The 14886-nt window shown below is 43.5% G+C and overlaps 1 long non-coding RNA gene across 3 annotated transcripts in view; it reads right to left on the reverse strand.

The window, feature by feature from the left end:
• Positions 1-448: 448 nt before the first annotated feature.
• Positions 449-14886, reverse strand: part of LOC138447127 (uncharacterized) — a 59726-nt gene continuing 45288 nt past the window's right edge. Inside the window, exons 3-4 of one of the 3 annotated variants that reach the window (XR_011259681.1) lie at positions 4020-4217; positions 449-1354 (exon numbers count right to left, since the gene is read on the reverse strand). This is a non-coding gene — a long non-coding RNA (uncharacterized lncRNA). Of the gene's footprint in view, positions 1355-4019; positions 4218-11522; positions 12138-14886 lie in introns of those variants that run through there. The other 2 variants (XR_011259682.1, XR_011259683.1) reach the window with 2 other exon arrangements.

Genomic DNA, 14886 nt, shown 5'->3' on the forward strand with positions numbered 1-14886 from the left:
GGGGGGCTGCCCATGGGGTCCCAAAGAGTTGGACATGACTGAGCAACTAACACTTTCATTTGGCATAACATCCTCAAAGTTCATTCACATTGTAGCATGTGCCGTTAAGTTTCTTTTGTTTTAAGGTTGAATAATATTTGATGTATGCATATACCGCATTTTGTTTCTCCATTCATCCATCAATGGACATTTGTGTTTCTTCCACCCTTTGGCTATTGTGAAGAATGCTGCTACAAACACAGATGTACAAACATCTCTTCAATACTCGGCTTTTGACTCTTTTGGGTCAACACCCAGAAGTAGAATTGCTGGGTCATATGATACCTTTGAGTTTTTTAAGGAATATCCATACTGTTTCCACAATGGCTGCAGCATTTCACATTCTTACCGACAGTGCAAAAGAGTTCCAGTTTCTCTATGTTGTTGCCAACACTTCTTGTTTCCAGTCTTTTTTTTCTTTTTTACAGTGGCCATCCTAATGGGTATGAGGTGGTATCTCATCCTAGTTTTGATTTGCATTTCCCTGATGACTAGTAATGTTGAGCAAATGCTTACTGGCCATGTGTACATATTCTTTGGAGAAATGTCTATTCAAATCCTGTGAGGTCGCAAAGAGTCAGACACGACTAAGCAACTGAACTGAACTGTACATAGTTTTATTCAGTCCTTGTTTTTTGCTCTTGTGGAGTTAGCAACATGGTCTTTTAAAGTCTAAACCTGGTCAGTTAGCTCTTTCTTCATCCTTTTCCTTGCATTCTATTCAGAACTACTTCTCTCCAGAGACAAAAGCTTGGAAAGCTATATTTTCCTAAGATAGGTTTTCTCTTTATATACAGCTAAAGCTGGGATATTTATTTTCACTAAATGTAAAGACCAAAATTAATTTTATCTGAGGAGAAATTTCTTGAAAAGTTAGAGCTCTGTGTATGTCATAATAAATTTGTTCAGGTGCTCAGTCATGTCTGACTCTTTGAAACCCCATGGACAGCAGCACGCCAGGCTTCCTTGTCTTTCACCATCTCCCAGATTTGCTCATACTCATGTCCTTTGAGTCAGTGATATCATCCAACCATCTCATCCTCTGCCATTCCCTTCTCCTCCTGCCCTCAGTCTTTCCCATCATCAGGGTCTTTTCAAATGAATCAGCTCTTCGCATCAAGTGGCCAAAGTATTGGCGCTTAAGCTTCAGCATCAGTCCTTCCAATGAGTATTCAGGGTTAATGGATGGACTGCTTTGACCTGCTTGAAGTCCAAGGGACTCTCAAGAATCTTCTCCAGCACCACAGCTTGAAAGCATCACTTCTTTAGTGCTCAGCCTTCTTTATGGTCCAAGTCTCACATCCGTACATGACTCCTGGAAAAAGAATAGCTTTGACTATATGGACCTTTATCAGCAAAGTGATATGTCTACTTTTTAATATGCTGTCTAGGTTTGTTATACTTTTTCTTCCAAAGAGCAAGTGTCTTTTAATTTCAAGGCTGCAGTCACTGTCCACAATGATTTTGGAGCCCAAGAAAATAAAGTCTGTCACTGTTTCCACTTTTCTCCCATCTATTTGCCAAGAAGTTCATGGCATGTGCTTCCACGACTTCATAATAAATTAGTTTGCACAAATTGCCAGCAAGGATCCAGCCAAAATGCAGGGATTACCAGTGAAGGAAAAGTGAGGCAAGATCAACTTAAGACTGATCATATGGCCCTACAAAGAGGAGCTTAATCAAACAAAAATATCTAAGTGGTCCACAGCATATTTTCCACAGGCCACAAGATGAGCTGTTTGAGGTGAATTTCTAGCAAGGAATTAAATTCTTATATGTCCAATTAAGAGAAATAAACATGCAAATCTAGGTCAAGATGAGGATAACTTACCACTTTCTTGCTTCCGAGGGGATCACTAGCTATTTCCACTTCACCCTACACAGGTTCGGGTGTAGAAACACACCCTTCCTCACCATTACCGTCATGACAGATACAGAGCTCTCTACCTTCTTCCTCGGGGGCCGCATCCCGCTTTCCTCTTGGGCTTATGAATTATTTAGGATCTTACGAGACAGAGGTAAGCCATAGGTTGTTCACACCAGATATGTTGGGCAGGAACAGAGCAGTCTCCAAATATAAAAAGTGTTTTCCTCCGGATCCTCAGCAGACCTTGCACTAATGACTGGTAGGGAGATGTCACTAGCCATAAAGAAATCTAACCGAGGCCCTGGGCACAGGTGCTGCACCCTGGTCGCGAGCAGGGAGACTGCATAATCACCCACACCACCGACAGGCTCTGGTCACTCCTTGCTCAAGTCGAGTCTGAGAAATATGAGGACACTGACTCAAAGTACCTTCCGTGGGCTCCCGTGACTCCAGCTCCAACACGCGCCTCCTCTCATCACTTCCTCTCCCTTCTGTCTCCCTCTCCCAGACCTGCATAATTTTTTCTATACTGAGGAAAAGAATTTATATTTGTAACGCTTTTTCTTAATAATTGGAACATGACTCTAAGAAACTAAACTTAAGAAATTCAAAAGTCATGAAGAGGCACATATTTTCCCCTTGCTCTCTGCTAATACATCCCTACCATGACAAAAAAGAAAGCACAGAAAAACCTGTGTGTCAATGAGGATGGTCAGCTGGCATTATGGCAGAAGAGCCTCAGTCTGCAGGCAATAACCAACAGCACTTTTCTATTCATATCTTAGTCAACGCTTAAGACTGGCTAATTAGCATAGAAAGTAGTGGAAATGGTTTTCATTACTGAAATGTGTAGCATGTTAAATAACACAATGAATGCTAGACATGGAACTCTCTTTGGGAAAATATAAAGTACTTAAGATATGTGGATAGGCTAAAATGTTTTAGAGATATGCCTCATCCTTGCAAGACATGGGTATAAATATCTGAACAGCTTTCCACCTTTTTCCCTTTGGGACAATCTTGTTACCCGAGATTCTATTCTGGAAGCAGCATGCAGAGTCTTCAGATATACCTGCTATTTTTTAGTGCTCTCTTGGGCCTAAATTATCTTGAGGGGGTAAATCAAGGTGGGGATACCCTCCCATGTGTTTTTAAAGAGACCTGTAATACCTAAGCCCATGTTGCATGCTTCTCCTCACCCTTTTTCCAACTCCCAACCTATGGAGTCCCTATCTGCTCTCCTGGCCTGATTTTTGGTTCTTATTCGTCTTACATTCTTATATTCTTTTGTAAAAAAAGTTCCAGTTTTTCTCAGCTTTCTTTTTCATTTGAAGCGATGAATGCCACGGATCTAGCAGTTCAAATAAGGAACTGGAAATACAAAACAAAAAATCCAAAAACCTTTTTGATAGCCATTCCAAAAATAACATGAGGCCCTGACTGTAAACCTTGCTGATTGCGCTTTTGCATGATGAGAATTTTATTCATTCAGTAAGGTGTGACGTTCTGCAGAAACCCTCAGTTTGGAGACAGTAAATTTCTTCTCTTGACTCTTTTATTTCAGGGGCTGTAATAGTATTTACTTAAGTATTTATCCCCATAATTTTGCAGGTCCTTCTTTTTCATCCAGGAAATGACCAGCACATCATTTCTGTCTCTAAATGGAAAGAGTTAACCTTGCTATACTTTCTGGATTTACTGTTGGAGGCCCCAGCGTCTGTCCCCTCTGTTTCCAGATTTGCAAATGAGACAGAGCTGAGCATTATCTCACAACTCATGCAAATTAGATGCCAGGAAGGCTATTGAAAAGGAAAGATGGTATCATCTGTCTTGCAAGGACATTGCTCAGATTGATAGCCCCACATTTAACCTCCTCTTTTCCTTCCCATGAATTAATAGCTCAGCTCACCCTCCCTAAGAAGTCATCTGCTTTATTGAAATTAAATTCCAGCTACATTGGGAGAGCCACTAGATAAAATCTGCCACTTATTTCCTTTGTTCCCCTAGACTGGAAAGGTCCACAGACTGAGGGAGAGATTGTGCTAAAGAATCTTTAAGGAAGACTTTTGATGTGAGTGGTGAAAGGGGTGGGGGCTAAAAGGGTAGTACTTACGCATCTATGGCCAGGTAGTAAGGCATTGGTCTCATAAACTGAAGGTCATGGGTTCAAACCCTGTCTGTGCCTGGTTCTTGAGGCTGGGTTTAGTAGTAAGGGCTTTGCTCTTCCCATGTATACTGCCCATTTCCTCTGCAATGTGGCATTTTTTTTTTTTCAGGGCTTCCCATATGGTATTAATGGTAAATAACCCATCTGCAAATGCAAGAGAAGAGACATGGGTTCAATCCCTAGATCGAGAAGATCCCCTAGAGGAGGGCACAGCAACCCACTCCAGTACTCTTCCCTGGAGAATCCCATGGACCGAGGAGCCTGGTGGGCTACAGTCCATAGGGTTGCAAAGAGTCAGACACGACTGAACCAGCTTAGCACAGCACACATCTATGGGCTTTTAGCCAATGACATCCCTGCGGTCTCTGCCATCTTTCCTGCATTTCCCCTGATGTCCAAGAAATGATGTGGCTAGAAGTTATTCATCAATATACATCCTAATATATTATGACTGCACAGACTTAGGATTAATTCAACCTATTCCATGAAAATAAGAGTACCCAAGCAATAGCTGGCATTATTTGATATATTCAAATGAACCTATAATTAGTATCAAACCACCAATCAAGAGGCACACATGTGTCCAAGACCAGAATATAATCAGGAAACATGTCTAGGTAACTAGTTATTCATTGAGCAAATGTTTATTGAACAACTACTCTGTTCTAGGGACTATTCCAGGTGCATGGGATACACTGGCAAACCAGACAAGCTCATGGTCCTCAGAAGTTTATAATCATATGGGGAAACAAGAAACAACACACCATAAAAATCAAATAAATAAATTCATTGATTTCAGGTTGAAGTAAATGTCTTGATGGAAACAAACAGGGCGAGGTGATAGGGAGCAGTGAGGTGGACTCACTTAGGGTAGCTGGTCAGGGAAGGCCTCTCTGAAGAGATGATATATGAGATGAGCCATGAATGATGGGAGTGAGTGAGTGAGTGAGTGAAGTCGCTCATTCATGTCTGACTCTTTGCGACCCCGTGGACTACCAGTCTCCTGTGTCCATGGGATTCTCCAGGCAAGAATACTGGAGTGGGTAACCATTTCCTTCTCCAGGGGATCTTCCCGACCCAGGGATCGAACCCGGGTCTCCCGCATTGGAGGCAGACGCTTTAACCTCCGAGCCACCAGGGAAGCCCTGAATGATGGGAAGGAAGCAGATATAAACAAACGAAGGTTCAAAACTCTAAGGTCATACAGGCTTGAGATAGTCCAAGAATTTAGAGGCCAGTGTGGCTGGAGTCTCCTGACTGAGTCAAAGCGATAGGAGGAACAGAAACCTGGTGGGCCTGGTGGAGAGACTCAAGAGTTTTCAGCTGGAGTTGGCATTATCTAAGTTTTAAAAGCGCCACTCTGGGAATTCCCGGTGGTCCAGTGGTTAGGACTCAGTGCTTTCACTGCCATGACCCAGGTTCAATCCCTGGCTGGGAACTAAGATCTCACACGTCACAAGCCACGGTCAAAAAAAAAAAAAAAAAATACCACTCTGACATTTTTATATCAAACTGGGTGAAAACTTGGGTAATGATGGAACACAAATGAGGCAAAGATACTGTTAGGTGGCAATAGTGTAATTGAGGTGACTAATGGCAGGGAAATAGGCTAGGATGTGCAAGAAAAATAAGTCACATTGGTTTTTGAATCAGAAATATCATATTTCTTTATTCTAAAACTGATGGATGCTGGAAAAAAAAAACAGAGATTGAACTAGTTTCCCTCCACTCAGAAACTTCTGGAGATAACATATGTTTGGAAGAAGGAAGGAAGCAAAAAGTGGAGGGAAATTACATCAATGTCATTTGCAACATAGAAAAAGAAGAGCAATAGTTTAGGAATCAACACATTTTCTCTGATTCATGATTCCACCTACTCTTCTCAAGAAGAGATCAAAGGTTACAATGCAAATGCTTAAAGGCAAACTCAGATAAAAAGAATTTGACAATAAAACTTGATTTATGAGAGATGAAAGAAAATCTTAAAAGAGGAAATCTACCATTTGGGACAAGAAGAAAAACAGATAAATCTAGTCTTATTGGGACCCACTTTCAACTCAAATAATTGGATACTCAAAACTTCCGTTTAGTTCTGCTTTCTTATCAGATCAAAGAAAGTCTTTCATGAACAGCACCTCAACTGTATAAACAAAATTGCCCCAGCATTTTCTTTCAGTGAAGGATTCTTTGTTTTACACATTCCTTTTTCAATCAAGTTGGGCAAAGAGAACATAAAATTTTTACTGCAGCTTGAATTCCACAGGTGTGAACAGTGATGATGTGAAGGGGATAGATTCAGAACACATACAAGTGATGAGAAGGTAGTAATGAGATTTTGCTACTGGATTAGATATAAGGGGTAAAGAAATGGGAAGAATCAAGGTAAATGCCTCAACTTTGGGCTTGAGCAGTAATGTAGATCTTTATGAAAGAGCCTTAGAAATGTACCGCTAAATTCCTCAGAAACTAAGGAATCTTAGCAGTTGAACTTTACTGGTTTAATAAAGGCTCCAAGCTTCTTGAGAGCAGGGAACAGAATCTGTATAATTGTGAATGTCTAGCAACTAAAGTACTGAGAGTAGCTGAAGATGTGTAGATTGCTACAGAGTCATGCTTGAAGAGAAAATGTTATTAAGGAGGGTGTGGGGCCAGTAAATTAAGGAGCATTCAGAGACTACCTAACATGGCTGGAAAGCCAATTCTTGTTAAGATCTAATAATTATCATCATAATCACTAGCATTTGAATGATTCAGTTCAGTTCAGTTCAGTTCAGTTCAGTTCAGTTCAGTCGCTCAGTCGTGTCTGACTCTTTGCGACCCCATGAATCGCAGCACGCCAGGCCTCCCTGTCCATCACCAACTCCTGGAGTTCACTCAGAGTCACGCCCATCGAGTCAGTGATGCCATCCAGCCATCTCATACTCTGTCGTCCCCTTCTCCTGCCCCCAATCCCTCCCAGCATCAGAGTCTTCTCCAATGAGTCAACTCTTCGCATGAGGTGGCCAAAGTACTGGAGTTTCAGTTTTAGCATCATTCCTTCCAAAGAAATCCCAGGGCTGATCTCCTTCAGAATGGACTGGTTGGATCTCCTTGCAGTCCAAGGGACTCTCAAGAGTCTTCTCCAACACCACAGTTCAAAAGCATCAATTCTTCGGCACTCAGCCTTCTTCACAGTCCAACTCTCACGTCCATACATGACTACTGGAAAAACCATAGCCTTGACTAGACGGACCTTAGTTGGCAAAGTAATGCCTCTGCTTTTGAATATGCTATCTAGGTTGCTCATTATTACCTTGTATTAATTTGAGGGCACCTCATATGTACTGTTTCAACTAAACTTCACAAAACCCTCTGGGGGTAGATCTTGTTAGCGTACTCAATTTACAGACGAGGAAACAGAGACAAAGGGTGCTCAGACTCGTCCAGAGTCACAGGGTTAGAACTGGCAGAGCCAAAATTAGAACCCCATAGTGACCCTCAAACCTTAATGCAGAAAGATGGTAAATGGTGTTCCTGACAGGCTTGACATTTCACTACAAGTGAGGCAAGACATTCTGTGGAAACATGCCTTTCTTAAAAGAAAACAGAATTTCAAGGAAGGTACATTATTCCATTTGAAGTTCAAGGCCTGGAGAGCTCTGTGCAGAGCAATAGTTATGCTCTGATTGCTGTATTGTCCCCAGAGTGATCCAGAGCACAGGATGGTGAGTCCTGGCCTCTACAGCTACATTTGCTGCAGAACTATCCACTTACAGAAACAATGTCTGCCCTCTCCCTTGGGTTAGTATCTCCATGGCTTGAAACTGCAACTTGAGAGGATGTTTGTATGGTTTCCTCTCTGTTTTATGTTTCTGCCAACGAAACAGGACTGGTAAATTGTGTGTGCGTGTATGCGTGTGTGTGATTTATTTTAAGGAACTGGTTCATGCAGTTATGAAAGAGGTAAGTCCAAAATCCACAAGTTGGATTGGCAAGCTGGAGTCTCAGGAAGAACTGATATTCAAATCTAAAGGCCATCTACTGGCAGAATTTCTCATCACTTGGGGAAGCTCAGTTTTCTCTCCTATTTATGACTTTAATTGATTAGATGAGGTCTATATACATTATAGAGGGCAATGTACTTTACTCAAAGTTCGCCAATTTAAATATTAATCTCATCTGAATACACCCTCACAGAAGCATGACCTAGGCACCATGGCCCAGTCAAGTTGACACATAAAACCTACTATTAAACTCACTTAGCAAAAGAGGGAACTATCAGAGGCCTCTAGATATTTTCATGTTCCTCTTTCCCAGGGAAGGCCCCAGTCTTTGGGGGAATGCAGCAGATTGCATAACTAATGGTTAATTACCGAGTTTTGGTATCAAACCTGATTATGAGTCCTGGCTCTGCTATTTGCTAGCCGTGTGACTACAGGGAGGTCACATTCACTTTCCACCCAAAGGTCTCTGATTTATGAAATAGAGATGACAGTGATTAACTCCCAGAGCTGCAGTGAAATGACGGAAACAGCACACTGACACTCTGTGTGACAGGTCTCCACAACCAGCGGCGGGAGGAGCCGTCTAACTGCCCAGGGAAGGGTGAGGGCAACTATTTTCACAATTTGGAAGAGAAACATAGAAGAACCTAGATTATACAGCCATAAAAAGGAACAAACTGGTGTCGTTTACAGAGACGTGGGTGGGCCTCCAGACTGTCACACAGAGTGAAGTAAATCAGAAAGAGAGGAGCAACATTGCACATTAATGCATACATGTGGGATCTAGAAAAATGATATGCTGCTGCTGCTGCTAAGCCGCTTCAGTCGTGTCCGACTCTGTGCGACCCCATAGACAGCAGCCCCCCAGGTTCCCCTGTCCCTGGGATTCTCCAGACAAGAACACAGGAGTGGGTTGCCATTTCCTTCTCCAAGAAAAATGGTATAGGTGATCTTATTTGCAAAGCAGAAATAGAAACACAGACATAGAGAACAAATGTATAGATACCAAGGGGGAAAGGTGGGGATGGGGCTGAACTGGGAGACTGGCACTGACCTGTATATGCTACCATGTATAAACTAGTTATCTAAGCTGATGAGGACCTCCCACAGCACAGGAAACTGCTCTGTGCTCTCTGGTGACCTAAACGGGAAGGATCTCCTAAGAAGAGAGGATGTATGTGTATGCGTGGCTGATTCACTTCCCAGCACTGCAGAAACTGCCACCATCAAGCAAGTCAACTGTACCTCAACAAAAAATAATTACATTTCTTGCAAAAAGAAACTGAGGTTATAAAACCTTCCTTAATTCAATTTCCCAAAGCTACACTGATGCTAGGATCTTTTCCTATTTATCCAAACCCATAACGACGTCTCTTTGCACTACTTTGCTCATCACTGTAGTTTAACTCAGGTTAACACTTACCTCTGTTCTTTAAATCAGAGTATTCTGAGGAAGCACAGAATGTTGTAGGTGTTACCCACATAAAAAAGGCTCCTGGTCACACACAATTTGATATTTACACAGGCTTCTTTATCAGAAGATTTCTCAGAGACTTTAGGGTGCATAAGTACATTGAAATCGCTGAAGGAGGATATAATCTGCAACATTTTATATTTAATTGACCACAGAGGCCTTTCTGATGTGGCTCTCCCACAGCTAGTGTTCTGCAGCACACTCTTTGGCAAACAATGTCTAATTGCTTTCAAGTGTGCCAGCCTTCTCTTCCAGGTTAAATCATAAAGTCCCAAGAGTAGAGAAATAATGGACCCTTTTATAGTCCTAATAGCACCAGCACTGTGCAGAAAATAGAGCATTTCAGTAAATATGTGTCACTTGATAAAATTATTTTAATTATTTAATCAGCATATACTTTCTGTTTTCAGAGTGCCTTCTGTATGTTGGGGAGAAGGAAATGGCACCCCACTCCAGTATTCTTGCCTGGAAAATTCCATGGACAAGGGAGCCTGGTGGGCTACGGTCCGTGGGATTGCAAAGACTCGGACACAACTGGGCACATAGCACGCACACTGTATGCTGGATATTATTCTAGGCACTAAGAAGACTACATTTGGTAAATGCAACCCCTGCCTTTGAGAAACACTCAGTGTAAGACTTCCCTGGTGGTCCAGGGGCTAAGAATTCATCTGCCAATGCAGGGGACATGGGTTCACTCCCTCGTTCGAGAAGATTCCACATGCTGCAGAGCAACTAAGCCTGTACAATACAGCTACTGAGCCCACACACTCTAGACCTGTGAGCCACAGCTACTGAGCACACGCATTCTAGAGCTGTGAGCCACGGCTACTGAGCCCACACACTCTAGACCTGTGAGCCATGGCTACTGAGCCCACACACTCTAGACCTGTGAGCCACGGCTACTGAGCACACACACTCTAGACCTGTGAGCCACAGCTACTGAGCACACGCACTCTAGAGCTGTGAGCCACGGCTACTGAGCACACACCTTCTAGACCCTGTGAGCCACAGCTACTGAGCCCACACACTCTAGAGCTGTGAGCCACAGCTACTGAGGCCACACATTCTAGACCCTGTGAGCCACAGCTACTGAGCTCACACCCTCTAGACCTGTGAGCCACAGCTACTGAGCCCACGTACTCTACACCTGTGAGCCACAGCTACTGAGCCCACACACTCTACACCTGTGAGCCACAGCTACTGAGGCCACACCCTCTAGACCTGTGAGCCACAGCTACTGAGCCCACATGCTCTAGAGCCTGTGCTCCGCAACAAGGAAAGCCACTGTGATGAGAAGCCTGTGCCCTGCAACTAGAGAAAGCCCCAGCGTAGCAAGGATGACCCAGCCATACATACATAAATTTTTTTTAAAGAAACATACTGTCCAGTCCTTCTTAGAAAAAAAGCAAGGCAAGCATGTAAATACTTGCTAATTACTATGTCGTGTTTACAAAATGTTGGGGTGATGCGAAGAAGGATATAATAGCCTCAAGCAAGGAGGCAGAGTGTGGACAGGGAGGGTTGGAAAGCCTTCACTGAGAAGGGGACGTGTGATCCTGAGATCATATTAAAGCCTTTTAACTGTTCTTGAAGTAACAGGAGCAACAGATGGATTTTTTTTGGGGGGGGGTCTTTGAAAATGTTGAGGAAGTTATCAGAAATAAAAGAAAGACAGAAATCACGAACCACATACTCCCAACTTGAGAACACAGGTGATAATGGTGTAGCATGGTGTCTATATTTCTTCCTAACTGAGACAACCCCTATGGTCTTAGTTTGATGATACTATATCAGGACAATTGTCATTTCACTATTCCAGGTAGCCCCATTTGGAACAACATTGTCCCTCCAGTGTGAGGAATTACTGATGAATATTTGACTGTTTCAAAACAGAGTAAGTGAAAGTTCTGGGAAACTGAATGATGGCATTATTATAAACTGGTCTCATTTGGAAACCCCATGATATCTGAAAAGAATTACGTCAACATCATCCTTGAAGACATTTCTGGTTTATTGTTTTTAATATGAGAGCATATAAGGAAGATACTTTGGTTGAAGCATGTTCTGTAATATAAGAAAAGGATTACAATTCCAGCTTGTAGTAATACCAGCAATTAATGAAATTGCTCTTTGGGGAGAACTCAACATATACTTTTAAACACATTAAAATTTTTACACGATCCTCTAAGGATTCTTTAGAATAAGCAGCTCACTTGAAATCATAACTTGAGATAAGCCTCTAGGCTTTCAAATGATGCCACTATCTTCTTGCCTTTCTCCCTCAAGCCCCAAGTATTAGTCCTCCCAACACTGCACGACTTTATTACCACATGTGCTGTGGGTGGCCAACGTCCACTGGACTTGTTTCCAGAGTAAGATGATTTCACGGAGAATCTTCAATTCCATGCATAAGAGAATAGGAAGTTGAAACAGTCATCATATGCCAGATTCCAAGAGGCCATAGCCCTTTTGCCATATTTGGTGACGCTGTGACAGCATCCGTCTTTCACAGGTGCAGTGCAGGGAGAAGGAGGACCCGCTCCCAAAAACGGGAGAAGGAGATGAAACAGCTCTTAACCCAGGAAATCCTCCTAAATGAAATAACTGAACCAAACAAGAAAACAGTAAAGCTCAGAATTACCTGGTTGTTCCCACAGAAGGCAACTGAATAAAGGACAAAGGCCCTGGCCAATTCCCAGGGCTCTGGCTTGAGAACAGAAGCCAAGATGTCTGCAGGCAAACAGAGGTCAGGCTGCTGCTCACCTGAGAGAATCTGGGGGTGGGGGCGGGGGAGGGAGGTGTGTGCTACCATTAAAAATCAGCTCTTGATCCTCGACCTCAGAGGTGCTGGTGGGACACAGGGATTTGGGGTCTTCTCAGCTCTGCAATAAAATCACTCCTTTCCATCAAGCCAAGGTCATCAGGTTCAGAGGTTCTAGAACTCCCTAACCATTTCAAGCGGTAAGTAATTCAATATGCCTGTGGTTTTAGGGCAAACTACTCAAGACTTACCTAACTGTAAGCTGAGCACTATTGATAATGGCAGCTGGAATCTCAGGAGATAACTTGAAGAACCCAGGCCCACAGCTCAGCAGGGATAGAGAATGCCCCAGGCGATACTGAGACATCCTTCACCCCCAAAGTGGGAATGCTACTTGTAAGCCCAAGATTCACAGGTGGAACTAAACAGAGGAAGTGCCACCTGCCCAAGGCCAAGGGAGCCCCGCCTGGGGAGGGATTCGTGGATGCTAGGTCGCTTCAGTCGGGGACTGTAGCCCACCAGGCTCCTCTGTCCATGGGGTTTTCCAGGCAAGGGTACTGGAGTGGGTTACCATGTCCTCCTCCAGGGGATCTTACTGACCCAGTGATCAAACCCACTTCTCTTATAACTGCTGCATCGGCAGGCAGGTTCTTTACCACTAGCAGCCCCTGGGAAGCCCCCAGGGAGGGGTGCTCCTGTACAAAAGCTCAGGCCTCATTTCCTTGACATAGGGCTGGAAAAGCTTCTGTCTGTGCTTCAGACAGTCGAGTGGCTTTTTCTTTTCTGCCTGAAGGTTTTAATGCTTCTACTATCCTAGTTTACTCTGTCTAGGAAAAATCACATGTGCCCTAATACAGTGTCCTCCTTGTGCAACGCCGTTCTCTCGCCAAGCAGACACGGGGTAAAGCTCATTATGGAAAGCTGTGTTGCTGCAGGACGGCCTCCTGGCTTTCTGCTCTACAGTTCTCTAGACCATAGAGCCCCCCGGGAAACAGGGAATGGAGATGTAGTTGCGGTCCCCAACCACAGGACCCAGTGAGCCTCAAATGCACCACAGTTTCTCTTTCCATGTAACTGACAGCGAGGCAATGTAGGGAGTAAGCCCAAAGGTGGCTGAGGGCAGATGGAGGCATAATCTCGTGAGGGAGCTTACATGAGAATGTCTTATGGGAGACAAGCACGGACTATGTACAATGGGTGCTTCTAGACCTTCACCTTTACTTAGACTGGGCGGTGGCACAGTGGACAGTAAGGTGAAGAGAAATGAGAACACAGCTCATGGAAGCCGAAGAAAAGGGGGTATGAGAAGACAGCTGCCACCTGTGTGCAATGCGGTTGAAAGGTAAGTTATAGGAAATCCCTGGATCTGGCAACATGAAAAATATTGTTTTCCTTGACAAGGGCAGTCACAGGGGACAGACAAAGATAGGAGCCGGAGGAGAGTGAACTGGGAGGAGAATGTGTTGTGAGGAAAGGCAGAGACTTTAGAGCAGGGGTCTGCAGAAGGCCAGATGGTCGATCTTTCAGACTCTCAGCAATATGTGAACCCTGAACTTCCAGATGTTCAAGCTGGTTTTAGAAAAGGCAGAGGAACCAGAGACCAAATTGCCAACATCCACTGGATCATGAAAAAAGCAATAGAGTTCCAGAAAAACATCTATTTCTGCTTTCTTGACTATGCCAAAGCCTTTGACTGTGTGGATCACAATAAACTGTGGAAAATTCTGAAAGAGATGGGAATACCAGACCACCTGACCTGCCTCTTGAGAAACCTATATGAGGTGAGGAAGCAACAATTAGAACTGGACATGGAACAACAGACTGGTTCCAAATAGGAAAAGGAGTACGTCAAGGCTGTATATTGTCACCCTGCTTATTTAACTTCTATGCAGAGTACATCATGAGAAACGCTGGGCTGGAAGAAGCACAAGCTGGAATCAAGATTGCTGGGAGAAATATCAATAACCTCAGCTACGCAGATGACACCACCCTTGTGGCAGAAAGTGAAGAGGAACTAAAAAGCCTCTTGATGAAAGTGAAAGAGGAGAGTGAAAAAGTTGGCTTAAAGCTCAACATTTAGAAAAATAAGATCATGGCATCTGGTCCCATCACTTCATGGCAAATAGACAGGGGAACAGTGGCAACAGTGTCACACTTTATTTTGGGGGCTCCCAAATCACTGCAGATGGTGATTGCAACCATGAAATTAAAAGACGCTTACTCCTTGGAAAGAAAGTTATGACCAACCTAGATAGCATATTGAAAAGCAGAGACATTACTTTGCCAATAAAGGTCCGTCTAGTCAAGGCTATGATTTTTCCAGTAGTCATGTATGGATGTGAGAGTTGGACTGTGAAGAAAGCTGAGCACAAAAGAATTGATGCTTTTGAACTGTGGTGTTGGAGAAGACTCTTGAGAGTCTCTTGGACTAAAAGGAGATCCAACCAGTCCATTCTAAGGGAGATCAGTCCTGGGTGTTCTTTTGAAAGAATGATGCTAAAGCTGAAACGCCAGTACTTTGGCCACCTCATGTGAAGAGTTGACTCATTGGAAAGACTCTGATGGTGGTAGGGATTGAGGGCAGGAGGAGAA

Source organism: Ovis canadensis, chromosome 11, assembly GCF_042477335.2.
Source record: "Ovis canadensis isolate MfBH-ARS-UI-01 breed Bighorn chromosome 11, ARS-UI_OviCan_v2, whole genome shotgun sequence".
In the NCBI taxonomy this organism is placed as follows: Eukaryota; Metazoa; Chordata; class Mammalia; order Artiodactyla; family Bovidae; genus Ovis; species Ovis canadensis.